At 46.0% G+C, this 17,983-nt stretch overlaps 1 long non-coding RNA gene across 1 annotated transcript; it reads right to left on the bottom strand.

Moving 5' to 3' along the window:
- Nucleotides 1-2,259: 2,259 nt before the first annotated feature.
- On the bottom strand, nt 2,260-13,463 carry LOC143441537 (uncharacterized). The gene is made up of 4 exons (XR_013109081.1): nt 12,223-13,463; nt 10,366-10,446; nt 3,391-4,587; nt 2,260-2,478 (listed from the first exon to the last, which is right to left on the bottom strand). It is a non-coding gene; the product is annotated as an uncharacterized LOC143441537 (long non-coding RNA).
- Between the last annotated feature and the right edge of the window lie 4,520 nt (nt 13,464-17,983).

Here is a 17,983-nt window from a genome sequence, read left to right as displayed (position 1 = left end):
TGCTAGACCTCAGAGAGTCTCTGAGAGTCAGGGCTGAGACCAACCTTTGCTCTTCTCAAGGTGATTGTGTCAGCGCCTCCATCGCAGTCACTGAAAGCTGACTAATGCATCATCTCCTCCCCCCTCTTCTTAATGACCCAGACATTTGCCAATGACAGCACAGGTTTCCTGGTTCTAAGATGTTCTGGTCACACCCCCAGCATCCCATAACACACTTCTCCATGTTCTGTCTTCAGGTTCAGTATTTTAGTAAGAACCCTGTGTGAATGATACTGGGCACTTTCATCCAGAGACAGAATGACTCCCTGCTCCTTCCAGTGATGCTTTTGATGCTAGAACAGGTGGACTCTGGTCTTCACATGCTCCCACCTTGCAAAGCTGAATTCCAGCGTAAAAAGAAGCCATCTGAGAAAAACAGCCACAGGAAGTGCAGGTGTGAGGCAAAGGCAGAAAGCCTATCCATGTCACATGCTGGTTCTGGAAGTGACTTCCCAGAAAGCAGGAGATCCTCTAGTGTTCTGCCTTTGGTGGTGCATCTCACTGCTGGCTTTCTCCTGTGGTAGCCACCTGTGTGGCTCTGCCTTGGCTTTAACATGGCTGCTGCCTTTCTACCCACTGCCTTCAGTTGCTGTTCTGTTTTCCTGGAGGATATGAACACATTCAACCTGTCTTCACATACTTGTTCTTGCTGGTGCCCCAAACCATGTGCCAAACAAACCTTTGTAAGGAAAGTGTTCAGTCTTGAGGCATTTTGTTACACTGACAACAAATAAGCTAACAATACCTGGGTATAGTGGTGCATATTTATAATCCCAGTGCTCAGGAGGCTGGAAGTTCAAGGCCAGCCTCAGCTATATAGTGAGTGCATGGCCAGGTGGGGAAACATGAGGTCATGAATGAAGGAAGGAAGAAAGGAAGGAAGGGAGGGAGGGAGGGAAAAAGGGAGGGAGGAAGGGAGGGAGGGAAAGAAGGAAGAAGGGAGGGAGAAAAGGAAGGATGGAAGGTAGGGAAGAAAGGAAGGAAGGAGAGAGAGAAGGAGGGAGGGAAAAAGGCAGGGGAGGGGGAGAGATTGAAGGAAGGAGGGAGAGGGGGAGAGGATAGAAGAGTCCACTAGCCCGAGTTTGCCTCATCCCATACACTGAAGTATTCCTAAATTGGCTTTGGCTCCTCCAGTGTTCTGCAATCCAGTTAAATCTCTCCCACAGCCCTTCCATGGCTGAATATTTGTTTGGCTTTCACAATTGTAGACAGCAGTGTAGTGTATAGCCTTAGGGTCAGGTATGTTTATACATTCCCAAATTTGCTATTTTAAGGAGAGCCCTCATAAATGTATTGGATGAACCAAAATAATAATTATTATAATAATCACTCAGATTTTCAACCCCTGCAGCTGAACTGTTCCCCTGTAGTGTTTGAGGTCTCCACATCCCTAACACCCACCTTCCAATTCTCTTTTAGTTTTGGAGGTTACTCTGGCCCAGGACAACTGACCTGACACTTACTGCTTTAATGGGTCACTCTAGGGGCCCCTCATCACTCACGCTCTCATTCAACAAAGCTGTGACTCAGCATCCACCATGTGTCACTCACTGCACCGTAACCTGCAGATACAACTCTGGTCATCAGAGGTACAGAGCTCCTGTTCTGGTGCAGAGGAGAATGGAGATCTTGGAGGAAGTAAGCTACAAGGGGGAAATCACCAAAGGTTCCTCAATGGGAAAGAAAGCTAGACTGGGCTGGAGAAGAATGACCCAGGGGAGGAAGCTCTAACCAGCCGGTGAGGCAAAGGGAGAAGACAGCATGTGCAAAGATCCTGAGGTTGGAGTCGCATATTTTCTTAGTACACAAATAGTGGTGTAGTGATGGAAGACCCAGAGCCATGGAGTCTCATCTCCTGCATGCCTGAACCATGCAGAGCCAGTCACGTGACCCACCTGCACCACTATAAAGGGTGACCATGTCAGAGTACAAACTCATCGCCTCTTGTCTTGAACGCCTTCCCCTGAGCAGGCTTCCATTACCCTTGCCCACAGGAACAAGACGTGTCTCTCCATCAAGCCCTAACATCCTCCCCTAAGAGTCACATGATCCTGGTGATTTACAGCTGCTATCCCCCCAGAGCGGGGTAGAAGAGGGATCTTCATAATTACACAGGCTTGCTGTTATTTAAATATTTACCAACATTAAACACCAAAGGGCTGCACAAATGATCCGGGGACTCATATTGTTCTGAGCTAATATTCTTTGTACAATATTATGCAAATTGCATAAACTTTATTTTGTTGTTGTTGCTGCGAGCGGCATATCCCAAGGCAGCCATTCACTAAGTTGAAGCAGATAAAGTTTTAATAATAAATAGTGATGATGAATAAGTCACAAAGTTTGCGCAATGCTAATCCACTCGCTCACCCGAGGGTGGTTCATTAGATAAACAAGGAACATTTCCTGCTTTGCTTTTGTTCAAGTGGCATCGTTTTCCTAGAAAAAAAAAATGTTTGCGCAATAAATTATTTCAACCCATTAGATGCTAACGAACAAATCATACTCACTAGCAATCTGTCGCGAATTGCTGAGAATTGAGATTTAAACACTGAAATCATACATTAATTTTACTTTCCAACAACAAAGCTGGTTAAGAGAAATTAAACTTGGCTGAAATGGGAACAAAACAGTATGTCTGGTGCTGAATATTTTAAGCTTGGAAAGGAGGCTGCAAATTGTTTCATTAATATTCAGACCACTTGGGCATTTGTGACAGCAAGAGAAGCAAATACAAACTCCATGTCCAGGGAATACCCATTAGCAGTAAGGTGTCTGTATGGCTCTTTGCCCACATGAGGCTGGGTTGGCTCTGGCTGGGTCAGGTCCCTGCACCCGGTCCCTCTCTGGCCCAAGCTGAGCAGCCTCTTGGCCTCCCAGGGCAAAAGGGATTCCCTGCTGAAAGGTGTCTGCTCATCATAGCCTTCTTCTATTTAAACAGGATGCTGGGAAATTCATCCATCAAACTGACAACATCCGGAAACACCCTAAGTGTGCATCTGAAGGCAGAGAACCTGGCCAAGACTGTCACCCAGGCAGCAAAGTCGCCAGAGCTACAGAGGAGGAAGAGGCAGTCCTGATGAACTCTGATTGATTTCCAAAATACTTCCCTAACAACATGAATAGATAGGTAGATAGATAGATAGATAGATAGATAGATAGATAGATAGATAGATAAATTCTATAGTCACAGGTCATACAAGGCGACGAGCGTTTACAGAGGATCCATTTAGGGCTCCAGCACCCAGGTCTGCTGGGAGGGTACTGCGCCCCTGGCTGACAACAGAACCCTTGCTTAGCTGATCATCCCCTGCACATCCAGCTCTCCCCTTGTCTGTGCAGCACACCCACCTGGGCCCTGTGGCTGTACTTGGTCCTTTGCATTAATAGACGGGGTCTGTTGGAGAAAACTCTCCAATGTGCTCAGTTGTCTTTCTACTGGCAGGTGTTTGGGTCCTTCAACTTTGGAGTAATCACCCATAGCTACTAAATATCGATGTTTTCTGGTGAACTGAATGATGCAACAAGTAACATAAATAGGGTTACACAGTGGCACACACACATAGAGTCACACAGTCCACGCTCCACAAGCAGAAACACACACACCATCACATCATGCATTCATTCGGTGTAGATGGAGAGACCACTTCAAAACTATATAGACTGTAGAGTATATAGACAGCCACCTTTGGGAAGAATGCATTGTCTTACTCTACACTGTTTGGCTTCTGTGCGTGTGCTATTCTAAATTTTCCAAGTATATACATCAAGATTTTAATATAAAATTTTACTCATGCAAGAAGGGTAAGGAGCATGAGTTGGCAAGTCATTTGGCTCTGCTTGGGCCTGCGGTCATTATTACAACATTAAATTTTATTCCCCTTCATCTGTGCCGTCCAGCTTGCCCAGTGCTTTGCCAAAGTGCATCTCAGTTATTTCTGACAAGCAAAGAGTGGGAAGCAGCCTTCCGCAGCCTTTCCAGGGTACAGATACGTGTCATGGTCGCCTTGCGACTTCCTGGCTGACTTGGGAAATGGCCAGTTAATAATTCAATAACCTCTTTTTGCTAACGAGATTTGTGGGGAACAGAGGGTTTGCCCAGCCCCTCAGCCCTGGACTGTTTCTAGTCACAATGACCACCACAGAGCCTGACAAAGCCGGTACTCCAATGATGAGAGGAAAGGAGGAGATAGAGACACAAGGCTCCGAGGGTTAATCCTGCAACAACCACCTCCTGAGATCTTTGCAACAAAGTGACCCCGCCCCCAACACCCGTGCTCAGGGTCTGTGAGAGGCCAGACAGGAAGTAGCTCTGATGCCACCAATCACAGTGCAGCCTCTCTACTCCCTCCCACTTTAGCCTCAAGGAGCTGTAGACAGGAAAGCTTGATCAGGCTCCACAGTGAAGTTTGAATTTCTGAAGACTTCCATATGTCACTCTTCTCCCTTTATTCTTTTTCTACAATCGTGTTGGGCATTCTTATTCTTCATCCAGGGGCTGAGCAGATGCAAACGGTAGCTGGATCTGGACGGTGGGTTGCACGCCAGCTTTCAATTGAAATAAGTACAAAAATAGGTTAAGTATGCAGCCACTAACCAGAAATGTCCCCATTCAAAGTTAAATACTTTCAGTTACAAAATGAACAACCCAAACCAGTTTAATCAGGACAAAGATTTATGAATGCCAAACGCAGAGCCACAAGGGTTTAAGGATCAGATGTGGAGATTAGGCATCTGGGTAACAGCAGGGCTCTTCCTGTCCAACCATTCACAGCCTCCTATGGCTACTCCTCCTGCTCTCCTATCTTTTCAAGGTTATATGCCTTCCACTATTCCTAAGTCTAGACACTCCCCTAGCTCCCCAGAAGCTGTGTCTTCTGACCCCTCCACCTGCCAGGCCTCCCAGGTCAGACAAGGTCCTCCTCGCTTCCTCCCTTTGGCTCTCACTCAATAGCAGCCAGCCTGTTGCTTAACATTCACGTGAAAATGCTCCCCTCAGCATCTGTTCTCTGCCGACACTGAAGCCTGTGTTGTTCTGCTGCTGGGCTTTTTCTATACAGACCTGCAGCTGGCCTCATTGAATTTGAAATCCAGAGCGACAAGATCTGCTCCCTAAAGAGGAGTGCACTATCAGAGGCCCACATGGCAAGCAGCTAGTATCCAAGGGCCCCTACATTGTGTGGTCACAATGGGAAAGGACTCAGTTCTCCACGCCCATGGGTGTCCACAGCCTCCACCATTCCCTGAAGCAGCACAAGCCGTTACTGTTCAGGCTGCAGGTGAGCTTCTGCAAGCATGTGAACAGCTGGTGTGATCATCACAATAACGGTAACAACGGAGATAATGGACATCTGTTATCACAAGGGTGTAGAAAGCTGTGAGAGGCTGTGACTGTGGATATGCAGTGTGGCCAGGAATGGCACATGCCCGAGGCAGAGGTGGAAACAAAGAAACCCAAGTGATCTGATCCCTCTGTCTGATGAATTTCCCCAAAGCTCAGACTTCTCTCTATTAAATTGTAAATTTAAATTATGTGTGTGTTTGTATGTACACATGTGGAGGCCGGAAGTCAGGGCAGGCTTCTCCTTCATTCACTTTACTTATTCATCATTTGTTTATTTTGTGTGTGGGTAGGTATGGGTGGGTGAGCAACTGCGTGCATGTGTATGAGTGTGTCTGGTATGTGTATGTGAGTGTGTGTATGAATAGATTGTGAGAGTGTGTGTATATGTGGGGGGGAGGTAGGTGAGTATGTGTATGTTTGTGGGGGTGTATAAATAGATGTGTGATTGTGTATGTGTGTGAGTGTATTGAGAGTGTATATGAATAGATTGTGAGAGTGTGTGTACATGTGTGAACATGTGGGGTGAGATAGGTGTATGAATGCTTTATGTGTGGGGGGCATGGGGGTGTGAATAGATGTGTGAGAATATGTGTGTGTGTGTGTGTGTGTGTGTGAGTATATATATGAATAAACTGTGAGGCTGTGTGTATATGTGTGAGTGTGGGGAAGGTAGATGTGAGTGAGTATGTGTATATGTGTGGGAATATGAGGGGTATGAATAGATGTGTGAGATTGTGTGTATGCGTGTGACTGTGTGTGAGTGTCTCTGGTATGTGTGTGTGAGTGTGTATATATGTGTGCAAATAGATTGTGAGAGTGTGTATGTGTGTGTGAATAGATGTGTATATGTGTAGGGGCAAGTGTGTTTGTAGTATGTGTGTGAATAGATGTATGAATGTGTGTGTATGTGTGTGAATGTATAGGGGGTAATTGTGTGTGTGTGTATAAGTGGGTGTGGGTGGGTGAGTGAGGGTGTGGAAGGTGTGAGAGCGGGTGTGAGTGGGTGGGTGAGTGATTGGGTGGGTGAGTGGATAGGTTTGTACCACAATACACTTAAGGAGTCAGAGGAAAACTCCCAAGAGTTGGTCCTTTTCTTCCACTGTGTGGGCACTGAGGACGCAAACAGTCATCAGGCAGCAAACACTTGTCTGCTGAGCCATCGAGCCACTTTATACTGTATTTTTTGAGACAAGGTGTCATGGGGAATGTGGATCTCACTGATTTCTTTACACTGACCAGCTGAAGAGGCCTCCGGGATCCTCTTGCTTCTGCCTACTCAGTAGGTGCTGGCCTCTTCACATTACATAATCAGTACTTCAGGAGGAAACTGTCTCTCTGTCCATCAGGCCCTCTTCTAGAGCAGAAGGACTGGCCCAGCCCCAACACATGCATCCTGAGCGATGCAGAGCAAGCAGCCTAGCCAGGGGCTGATATACTTAATCAATATCTGCAATTCTTTTACTTATCACACCTATAATGATATTAAAAATTATGAGACACACGGAGGAGGAAAAGATACCATTATGAAAGTAATGTTTCAGAGCAAATCCACAGAAAGCTAGATACTAAGCAATCGTGCAGCGGCTCTAACACAGCTTTGGTGGGTGTGTTAAGAATGAATAGGTAGAAACAATTCTAGAAAGCTGAAGCCTTTAAGTAATAACTGGATATGCAATAAACAAATAACATTGCATGAAAATTTAGTGTTTTATTCAGAAGGTTTGAGAATTATCTGTGCACTGAGAATGGTCTTTGTGTTCAGAAGGGCCCCATGAACTTGAAGAAGGGCTGTCAGAAATCCTTCTACTGAAACAGGGAGAGGTGAAACGTGAGCAGCACAGCTGGACACACCTAAGGGCCACGGGTGAGTAACAGACTTCTAACGTCAGTGTAACTGGATTCCCAGAAGGAGAGGAGTGTAAGGAATGGTCTGAAACAGTTGCAAAAGACTAAGTAGCTAATGAGAAGCATTGAATTACAAAGGGAGAAATCTCAACAAAGCCAGCAGAGACAAAATTACAACCAGGGACATTAACTCAACTCTTACCACTGAAATCATGCGTGTGTGTGTGTGTGTGTGTGTGTGTGTGTGTGTGTGTGTGTGTGTGTGTGTAGAGAGAGAGAGAGAGAGAGAGAGAGAGAGAGAAGGACCAACACAAAATCCCCAGATGTCAAGTGCTGCTCAGTGGGAGCCATGGAAGCTCCAACCGAGGGACAGTTTTACAAGCTCAGCCTGGGTCTCTACAGAGCTGAAACCATCAAGCTTTGTTAGACTGGAAGCTGAAAGAATTTAAGTTAAACTGCTTCCACCAAGATGCTAAGCAGCACTCCTCAGGTTTGTGAGGGTGGCAGGTCCTGAGCGTGTGCTCGAAGAACAAATAAAAAATTCTGTCATGTTGATCACACACACACACACACACACACACACACACACACACACGCGCGCGCGCGTAAGAAATGTGACACAGGAGGCACAAAAAATTGTAGGTAAATGACTAGAATTATAGGGGCTTAGAACATCTACATGTTCACTGAGAGGTAAAATTACCATTTGTGGCTGTCTCTGTCATTTAAGAATAAATATTGCAGTGGTGAAGTGGCCCCTTAAATAAAGATTAAAATAGATAGCTTAAAATGAGGTCATAAAATAGAATACTACAAAAATATTCCCTTAAACCAAAAGTAGATGGAGAATGCAGAAGAGAGAAATGAGGGGTAAATGAGGGGAAATGGTGGCTTAAATGAACTATGTTGGCAGCGACAGTGTGAAAAATGAAGGGATCGAACATCCCACATAAAAGCAGAGGCCGTCAGACTTCAGTGGGAAAACCTCAAGGCTCAGCTGTGTAATTTTCTAGAAACATTGCTTACATATGGACACTGAGATAGAAATTTAATGTATAGAAACAGACGTGACAGGCAAACATGGACATAAAATTCCAATGATAAGCAAGCACGGTTACAGACAGGTGGGAGTGGTGGAGTCCATGAAGGACATCGCAAGACATCTCTAGGAACCCAGTCCTGAGGAGAGTATAATCTGCAATACCGTGTGAAAGTAAAATTGAGAAAACAAACAAATATTGATATGAGACGAGAGTTCAGTTGTTAACACATCCAAATGAATGCCAGAACAACCAAAACATAAATCTACATGGAGATAAACATTTGTTCAGTGCTCTCTGTCAACATTCGGCGACACAGAGCAGCAGCTATGATAGGCCATAAATGCAAGCCTCTATCCATTCCAGGAACTGAAATATTCAGGGTGTGTGCTTGGATCAAAACGGTAAGAGCTGAGGAAACAGGATCCCTGCTGAAATGTCCTAAAGTAGCTAGAAATTAAGCAGAATATCTCCAAATGAATGCACACATCAAAGAATAAATCATAGGGGACAGAAAAAAAAAACTAAATCAGCGGAATATAATAAAAAGGACAAAATATCCAAGTTGCAGGACGCTGCAGAAGCAGCAGGGATAATTGTCCCTGTGTACAGCTGTTCACTTAATACGCTTTTAGAGGAGACTTTAAAGCCAAGGGCTACACTTCTGACTTAATTAGTCAGGAAGAGAACAATGTTAACTAATATATAAAATAAAGGGGAGAGATTTTAAGCATGTGATAGTCAAAAAGGAAATAACAAAATCAGGAGAAATTAGAGGAGAAATTATGAGTGTTTAGAAAGATTAATACAGACTGCTGAAATCCTGGCAATGCCAGAGAGAAATAAAATCCCAAGATGAACCCAAGGGAGAATTTAAAGATTTATTTATTTATTTATTTATTTATTTATTTATTTATGTGTGTGTGTGTGTGTCTATGTGAGTGTGTGTGTGTGTGAGTGTGTGCCTATGAAGGACAGAAGAGGATATTAGATACTCTGGACCTGGCATTACAAACAATTGTAACTCACCCCATATGGGTGCTGGAAACTGACCCTGGGTTCTTTGCAAAGACAGCATCTCTGACCACTGAGCCATCTCTCCAGCTTGAGAAGTCCGTTTCAACAGAGATCTTAGACACACTGAATTGTAAAAGATACAATTCAACTTCTCAGACAAATGGGAAGCTTTCTTTGACAACCAAGTGGCAAAGTATCCTGGCTAATTCCTGCTGTCAACCTGACACAGCCTAGAATCCATGCAGGAGTCTTGTTAGCTCTGATCAAACTGACCTGTGGCTGCCCGTGAAGAACTGTTTTGGGTGACCAGTATAGGTAGCCCCATCTGTAGAAAAGTGGGCCCAGCCTTTATTTTAAAAGGCAGCAAAGATCAGATGCCAGAGAGCGAGCCACTAAGCCATGTTCCCTCATGGTTTCTGCTCCAGGTTCCTGCATTCAGGCTCCTGACTTGACTTCCTGCCCCAACTTGCCTACATAGTGGAATGCGACCTGAAAGACTAAATCGACCCTTTCCTCCCCAAGTTGCTTTTGGTCACAACTTTAACACAATAAAAGAAAGCAAAGCAGGACACCTGGGAAATAGCCGGCCTGCATGCCCAGTGTCTGCTGGACTCAAACCCAGAGATAGTGTTCCTATAGTCACACACATGACAAAAGGCTGCAGCATGCACAGTGTTCAGTGTTCAAAGAGAGACATGGTTATGTTTATATTCTCTGACATGGAAAGGGGAGAAGGAACACGTGCCACTTGTTTGTGGAAGCCAGAATAAGGCCAGTGCTAAAACATGACAAATCAAACTAAACCATAGGTAGGCCAGAATCTGCCATAGCGTAACTGCAGACATATGTTTTTTAAAAAGTCAAGTATATCTGGGGATGGGCGAGCAAGAAACATGTTGAGTTACTGTCTCTCATTACCACAAGGCCATGGGTTCAAGCCCCAGCACCACATAAGTTATAGGAAGTGGCTTCAGTAATCAGCACTCAGTAATCAGACTCAGGGGGATCAGAAGTTCAAGGTAATCCCTCTGCCTCAGAAAAAGTCAAATATGAGAATATGTAAAGTACATTATGACTTACCAGAAATCCTGGTGGTTTCAGCATTCAAAATCAGGGTAACTTACCACCTTAACAAAATCATACACATAGCATATGATCATCCTAAGAATGCAAAATACGACAAAAACAAAGCCATAAATAATTTATAAAGACTTTTGGCAAAACGATTGTTCTACAAAAGAAACCTCGAAGTCTGCTGAAAGGCACTCATGAAAAACCCATCTCACACCTTACTCAAGGAAGTGTTTTCCTACCAGGAACATGGCTTTGTTTTCTTCAGTTCCACTTCACACTGTAGCAAAGGTCTGCACTATCACAAAACAATTAAGTCATAAAATTAAGGAGAGACAAATTGTACCTGTCTCAGCTGACAGGAACTATGATCCTGAAAATTAGAAACAGCCCATGGAATCTACTGGAGTAAATCGAGGTTACAAAATATAAACTGATACTTAAAAGCCACCTTCTGTGCCCATGTATAAGCAGTAGAAATAGGAAAATGAAATTTAAAGACAGTACGTTTCTAATTGCATTGATCATCAAATGCCTAGAAAATCGTAGTAAAAGATCTGGGAGCTTCTCTACTGGGAACTACACCTGGAACCCAAATTAATAATACACAGATTAGTTCCAGATGTCAAGTAATGTTCACGGGCTGACTAATCAATGGTGTCAAGATGTTTGCCTCTCTTGGGCTGAGACGTCCAATCGTTGGGTTAATAAAGTTCAGAGGAAGTGAAGAGCCAGTGTACTAGGGCTCCCTCTGTGGTGCAAACCTTCCTACCACAGAAGCCCTCTGTGTATGGCCTGGACCTCAGGGAAAGGTAGACCTCAGTGGAAGTAAAAACAAAGCAAGTGGGCCTCAGCCAGTGAAGCCACCTCCAAGATGAGATCTGTGCTCCCCCAGACTCCTCCTCTGCAGTGAGCTCATAAGCATAGACCCCCTGACCTGCACCTTGAGCTCTGGTCTGTCTCACTGGAGACCACTGGAATGCAACCACTGCACAACCTCCTCATCATGACTCTCTTTTACCAACGCCTTGTCACTCTCTGTTAATTGGGCATCCATAGTCCCAGTCTCCACTCCGGAGGGCGCAGTGGGAGCAGCAAGATCTGTCTGTCTGTCTGTCTGTCTGTCTGTCTGTCTGATTGTCTGTCAGTCTGTCCTTTTTCTCCTTCTCTCCTCTCCTCTCCTCTCCTCTCCTCTCCTCTCCTCTCCTCTCCTCTCCTCTCCTCTCCTTTCTCTCTCCCCTCCCCACCACTCTCCCAGACTGTTCTAGCACAGTAGACAGTGGTGTGAGCAGCTGAACTGAGCCCCATGGGCAAACGCTTCCTGGAGGAGGGCTACCCGGAGCCAGTCAAGCCCTTAAATCCATGCTTTCATGACCAGGTTCTGATAAATGTTAATATGACAGAATCAAACATATGGGTTAATTCCACTTAATTTAATTAACCAGACTTAATTTAACTCCGCATTCAGATGCACCAAAGGGTAGAATTTCATGCCCATCTATTCTGTGTGAAGAATTCTGGGGATTTCTTTGATCGTCCGCTAATTCAGCTGCTGTAGCAATTAGCTGCCGCTCGCCTGCCCCAGCTTTCAGGCACAACCTGATGTTGATTTTAATTAATTCATCTAAGACCAAGGCCAAGTGAAATATCCATTAAGCCCCACTCCGATCTTGCTCCTTTCCTGTGAACTTGCTGCTAGCTGTTCTGGCCATCCCTCTCCCAGTCGGCACTGCTCCCCGAGAGCTCCCTGAGACTCCCTCCTTTCTCTCACTCTTCCGGCATGCATGACCTTTCACAATTGCCTTTATCAATTAGCCCAGCAATAAAGTGTCCTGCAGTCCCATTGGGGACCCCTCCAGCTCATACCTGGGACCTCAGGTTTGGCTCAACTGAGCTGCACTCCCTTCACCAGAGCACCCGGGTCTGGAGCTTTTTGGTCTCTTGTCATGATCTTCTGGACTGGTTCCTGCTCTTCCTGTGCAGGTCTGCTGCTGTCCAGCACCTGCCTGCTTCTCTTTTTGGTCTTTGTGGGGATTCAGATGTGAGAAGCACTTGCTGGACTCTATCTTTCTTTCTGTTCCACTCACAGACGGAGGACTTCAGGGGATGCTCCTGAATGAAGGGAATACTAATCTTCCTGGTGGAATTATCCAGCCAGTTCTACCTTCTAATTCAAGTCCCGGTTTTAAAAGGGAACCACCGTTTAATAGATTGATGTTGTCTCTCAGGCCTTGCCAACACACTGGACAGGTTTATACTTTATCTCCCCATCTGTGATGGTTTGCATATGCTTGGTCCAGGGAGTGGCACTATTTTGAGGTGTGGCCTTGTTGGAGTAGGTGTGTCACTGTGGGTGTGAGCTTAATACCCTAGTCCTAGCTTCTTAGAACCCCGTGTTCTGCTAGCAGCCTTCAGATGAGGATGTAGAACTCTCAGCTCCTCCTGCACCATGTCTGCCTGGATGCTGCCATGCTCCTGCCTTGATGATAATGGACTGAACCTCTGAACCTGTAAGCCAGCCCCAATTAAATGTTGTCCTAATAAGAGTTGCCTTGGTCATGGTGTCTGCTCACAGCAGTAGAACCGTAATGAAGACACCATTGGTGGAATAAAGCACTCTCTGGCCCTTTCCAGGGCCAATAGTGAGAGGCAAGAAATAGGCAGTACAGAGGATTTTTAGAGGTGGGTAGTGTCAGTGTCCCAGTTTGGTTTCTATTGCTGTGATAAAAGACCATGACCAACACCCACTGGAAGAGAAAGGGGTTTATTTAGTATGTATGTCACAGACTTTCATCGAGGGAAGTCAAGGCAGTTACTGAAGGCAGGAACCTGGGGCAGGAGCTGATGCAGAGGCCCTGGATGAACACTGCTTACTGGCTTTACTCAGCTACCTTCTTATAGAACCCAGGACTGCCTGCCCTGGGCTGGCACCACCCCCACTGGCTGGGCCCCTCCCACACCAATCATCCATCAAGAATAACACTCCATAGACTTACCCACAGGCCAATCCAGTGGAGGCATTTTCTCAGTAGAGGAACTCTTGTTCTAGGTAACCTTGGCTTGTGTCAAGTTAATTAAGAAAACGAACAAACAAACAAACTACCCAGCATGGGCAGAGCCTGGAAAGACAACTAGATAAAGGGATCAAGGTTGCTTCATCCTTTAGTGAGAAAGGGAGGGAGGGAGGGAGGGAGGGAGGGAGAGAGAGAGAGAGAGAGAGAGAGAGAGAGAGAGAGAGAGAGAGAGAGAGGTGGACACAGATGTGGCCTCTCCCGTACCTCCTCCAGGTTTGGAAAACTGCAAGTCCATGCCGGGTCACTTTGATATCAACAGCTGGCGTGATCAGAATCTCTATAGAGCTCTCCTGCCAGCCCCTTGTGCTTCACCACTGTCTCTCCAGAAAGGCCAGTTAAGGAAACAATAGCATTAGACTAGTCACAGAATTCGGGCTGCGGGTAGACATGCAGCTGCTGTAGCCTTAACATCAGTGTGGCAACCATGAGAGTGGCCGCTGTCCCATCAGTTTAGCGAGTGTTTTCTGCTGATAGACAACATGTGGCTCTCGATCTGCATCTGGGCTTTGTTTCCATCCATACTGAGCGGGGCAAACTAATCCAGATGGCCACGACCCTCACACAGGACGCCTTTAGTAAAGAGCGTCTTCCCTGTGGAAACAAAAAGCCACTATCTCAGACAGGGCCAGAGGTCCCTTTGAGCCTGGCACTGGGCATGGATTCCACAAACCCTTCAGCACTTTCAACAGTCAAGCCCACAGTGAAGACAGAGCTGAGGTCACTGGCCTGGGCCTCACTGGCCCCACAGAGCTGACAATGAAGGTTGCCTCGCAGTCTGATGCCCCAGGTGTCCAACTGTAGGATAAACACACCCTGCTCCACCTGTAGTTGGGGCTGGACCTTCCCTCCCTATCACAGTGCCTCAGTCTCGCCCTGGGGTCCAGCTGCTCTGGTCTAACAATGCTATTGCTCATGCCCCTGCCTCATCCGCTCCACTTCCTCTGCTCTTTGTTTCCTTCCCACTTCGCAGCCTTGTCTTTGTCTCAGTTTGTCTTTTTGCCTATCGTTTATGGATCAGATCCTCAAAGTGCCCTCCCCACACAGGAAACCGAGGGTTAGGCTTCCCTCTGCTCCAGCTTCTGCTCTGAGACAAGTCAACTCTCCCAAGAGCCCTGCGGCTGCCTTCCTCTGCACTTTCTCAGAAGATCCAGGAAGGTCACATGCGGGGCTTTTGGTGTTGTACAAGTTCTTACAGACCCAGGAAGCTTTGATATTAAAACCATCTATACCGCTCAACATCTTCCAAGTGCTTTTTCTTATGTACTTGTGCTTGGGTGTTTGTGTGTGTGTGTCTGCATGAGTGTTCCTGTGTGTGTGTTCTTTGTATGTGTGTGTATCTACATGTGTGTTCCTCTGTGTGTCTGCATGTGTGTTCCTCTGTGTGTTCTTGTGTGTGTGTGTGTGTCTGCATGTGTTCCTCTGTGTGTTCTTGTGTGTGTATATATCTGCATATGTGTTTCTTTGTGTGTTCTTGTGTGTGTGTCTGCATGTGTGTTCCTCTGTGTGTTCTTGTGTGTGTATATATCTTCATGTGTGTTTCTTTGTGTGTTCTTGTGTGTGTATATATCTGCATGTGTGTTTCTTTGTGTGTTCTTGTGTGTGTGTCTGCATGTGTGTTCCTCTGTGTGTTCTTGTATGTGTGTCTATATGTGCATTCCTGTGTGTGTGTCTGCATGTGTGTTCCTGTGTGTGTGTCTGCATATGTGTTCCTCTGTGTGTTCCTGTGTGTGTGTGTTTGCATGTGTATTCCTGTGTGTGTGTGTTTGTGTGTGTGTGTCTGCATGTATATTCCTGTGTGTGTGTGTTTGTGTGTGTGTGTCTGCATGTATATTCCTGTGTGTGTATGTCTATATGTGAGTTCCTGGGTGTGCATGCATCTGCATGTACATTCCTGTATGTGTCCTGTGTGTGTGTCTATATGTGTGTTTCTGTGTGTGTGTCTACATGTGTGTTTCTGTGTGTGTGTCTGCATGTGTGTTTCTGTGTGTATTTGTGCACGTGTCTGTATATGGAAGCCAGACATTGATATCTAGTATCTTCTTCACTTGCTCTCTACCTCACATATAAGGCGGAGCCTTTCTCTTGAATTTAGAGTTTGCCAGTTTGGCTAGTCTTGTAAGCCAGCTTGCTCCAGGTATGCTGTCTCCATATCCTAAGTGCTAGGATTACAGGCAGGATACCATGACACTCAAGTGTTTCCATGGGTGCTGGGGATCTCATATGGGTGCTAGTCCCCCTGCTTGAACCACACGGCCTGAGCTATCGCTCCAGTGCCCTTAAAGTACTGTTGGTCAATAGTTATTGCTCAGCTACCTTGCCCTGTGATGCTGCTGGGGACAGGGAAAGGAGCACCAGAGAGGAAAGAGATATTTTTCTGTCGGTGCTGAGAGTCACAGATTCATAGGAGGACTTAGGGGCCATGATGAAGTACATGAGAAGCAAATAGACACCAGGCAGGCAAGGGGCTGGACAGGGACAGCCAGGACGACCTGCAGTGTGGTCTTGGTGGCTGTGACCATCTGTGGTTAACCATCTTTGAAGCCACAGTGATGTCGTTCTGTCTGTAATTATCGGAACATTTGTCCACCCGCATGTGCGGCAGCAGAGGGTCTGTGCCTTCCATGGCTCTGACATGGATCACTTAGAGTGTTCCTTTGACATCCTTCTTGTATGAGGATGATGGAAAGAAATACTCTGAAGAAGAAATTAGTTCATCAAGGCTTAGGGAGAGAAGAGTCTCTTGACGCCATGATTGTGCCGCCCACCTCAGAAATAGTCACAAAAATCTTCTTTCAAATTCCACTGGGCAGATCCTTTACATGGGCAGCCTGTTCCACTCCCTCTTTGGAGTATTGTCTTTGATAAATAAAAGCCAGTTCAAACTGTCTCCAAGGTGTTCAGCTCTTGACAAATGACACTCAAAGTTGCTTCTGCTCTTGACTGAATTCACTCCTTCAAGAAGACTAGAGTTGGAAGACATCCCCCCCCCCATAACAAAACCCTAGGGTGCTAACCAACTCACTCTGATATAACAAAATGCTTAAACCACCAACATTTAACTTCTCACACCTCTGTCTGCCCAGGTAACTTTACATATGGAAGCAGAGTGGTTGGGCTTGGAGAAGGCCCTTCTTCAGATTTGCAGATCGCTCCACCTTCCCAGTGTGTCTTCATGAGTCTTTCTTCTCTGTGAGCTTCTAGAAAGAGAGATTTCTGGGTCACAGTCCATCACTGAGTGGAGCTGGGGCACGAACTAAAGCAGGGGTGTGAGGCAGAAACCACGAAGGAAGGTTGCCTCTGGGTTTCATGGACTCATGCTTGGCTAGCTTTCTTGAACAACTAAGGACCACCTATCTAGGGATGTTGCTGCCCATCATGAGCTGGACCCTCCCCTGCAAATGAATAATTAAGACAGTCTCCCACAGACACAGCACAAGCCATTTTGATCTAGGGAATCCTCCAGCCAAGAATCTTCTGTCAGGTGTCTAAGGTTGACACTAGGGCACCTCCTCAAAGCCCTGTGTCCTAATCCAGTCCCACAGGGGTTAGGATAACGCTTCAGCAGATGAACTGCAGCATAGTGAGCCTGGGCAATTTCCTTGTGAGCTGAGGTCTAGAGCGGGAGGGGCTGTTACTAGAACTTAGAGGGAAATGTAGAACAAGAAAGGGTAATTGCAGGGCCTTGAGAGACAACATAGTTCATAAAGTGTTTGTCACGTGGGTATAACTTTAATTTTTTTCCAATCCTATTTTTAATAATAATGCTTCTTAAACACTTTAACCTCCCTTTTAATCCACCACCCATCAGAGGTAATGGAAAAGAAAGGAAACAGGGGAAGTGGGCCTGTTTTGAAAGGTTCTTTGGATCAACTCTTGTCTGTGTTGTCTAGAAATCAGAGTTCAGTTCACAGGTCAGCAGGCAGTGGCAGCTCAATCCACTCGCAAACACTTCATGGATACACCAGCAGTCCCAGTCCAGTTCAGTAGTGTGGGATAGCAGCAGTGGTGACAAGACCTAGCAGAGACAGCCAGGCCTCAGCCTAGGCTCGAGTCAGCAGGAAGGACCAACAGGAACACCAGGAGAAGTTCTCAGCTGTGCCTCTCTCAGAGAGCAAAGCTCAGCAAAGATGAGGGACCCACAAGCGTTGCAGAGCTAGCTGTACCAGCAAGTCAAGCTTTGTCTCCATCACTCTGTGGAGTCCTATTTATGCCCTCCAAACATCAGTGTCCTCCATGTGCCTTGCCTCAGCACGTGCATCCAATCAGCCCAAGTCTGTGGAAGTGGCAACGAGCTGCAGCACAGCACACCACTAGAAGTTTTTTGATGCATTTCTCTCTATGGCATCCCGACAAATGCAGCTCAACAACGCAATGTAAGGCGGACCAATACATGTGTGCTGTCAGCAAAGAATCTTTCTTCACATGTCTTTTCGAATACTTGCTTTAGCAGAACATCCTCTCTCCTGTGTCTGCTTCAGCGAAACATTCCTTCAGGAGTCGGCCTTAGCCTTTCACACCTGTGTCCACTTTAACCAAACGTTCCTTCACTTTGC

This window comes from Arvicanthis niloticus, chromosome 2, assembly GCF_011762505.2.
Source record: "Arvicanthis niloticus isolate mArvNil1 chromosome 2, mArvNil1.pat.X, whole genome shotgun sequence".
In the NCBI taxonomy this organism is placed as follows: Eukaryota; Metazoa; Chordata; class Mammalia; order Rodentia; family Muridae; genus Arvicanthis; species Arvicanthis niloticus.
Note: the sequence above shows the minus strand (reverse complement) of the source record. Positions and strands in the feature narration are given on the sequence as shown.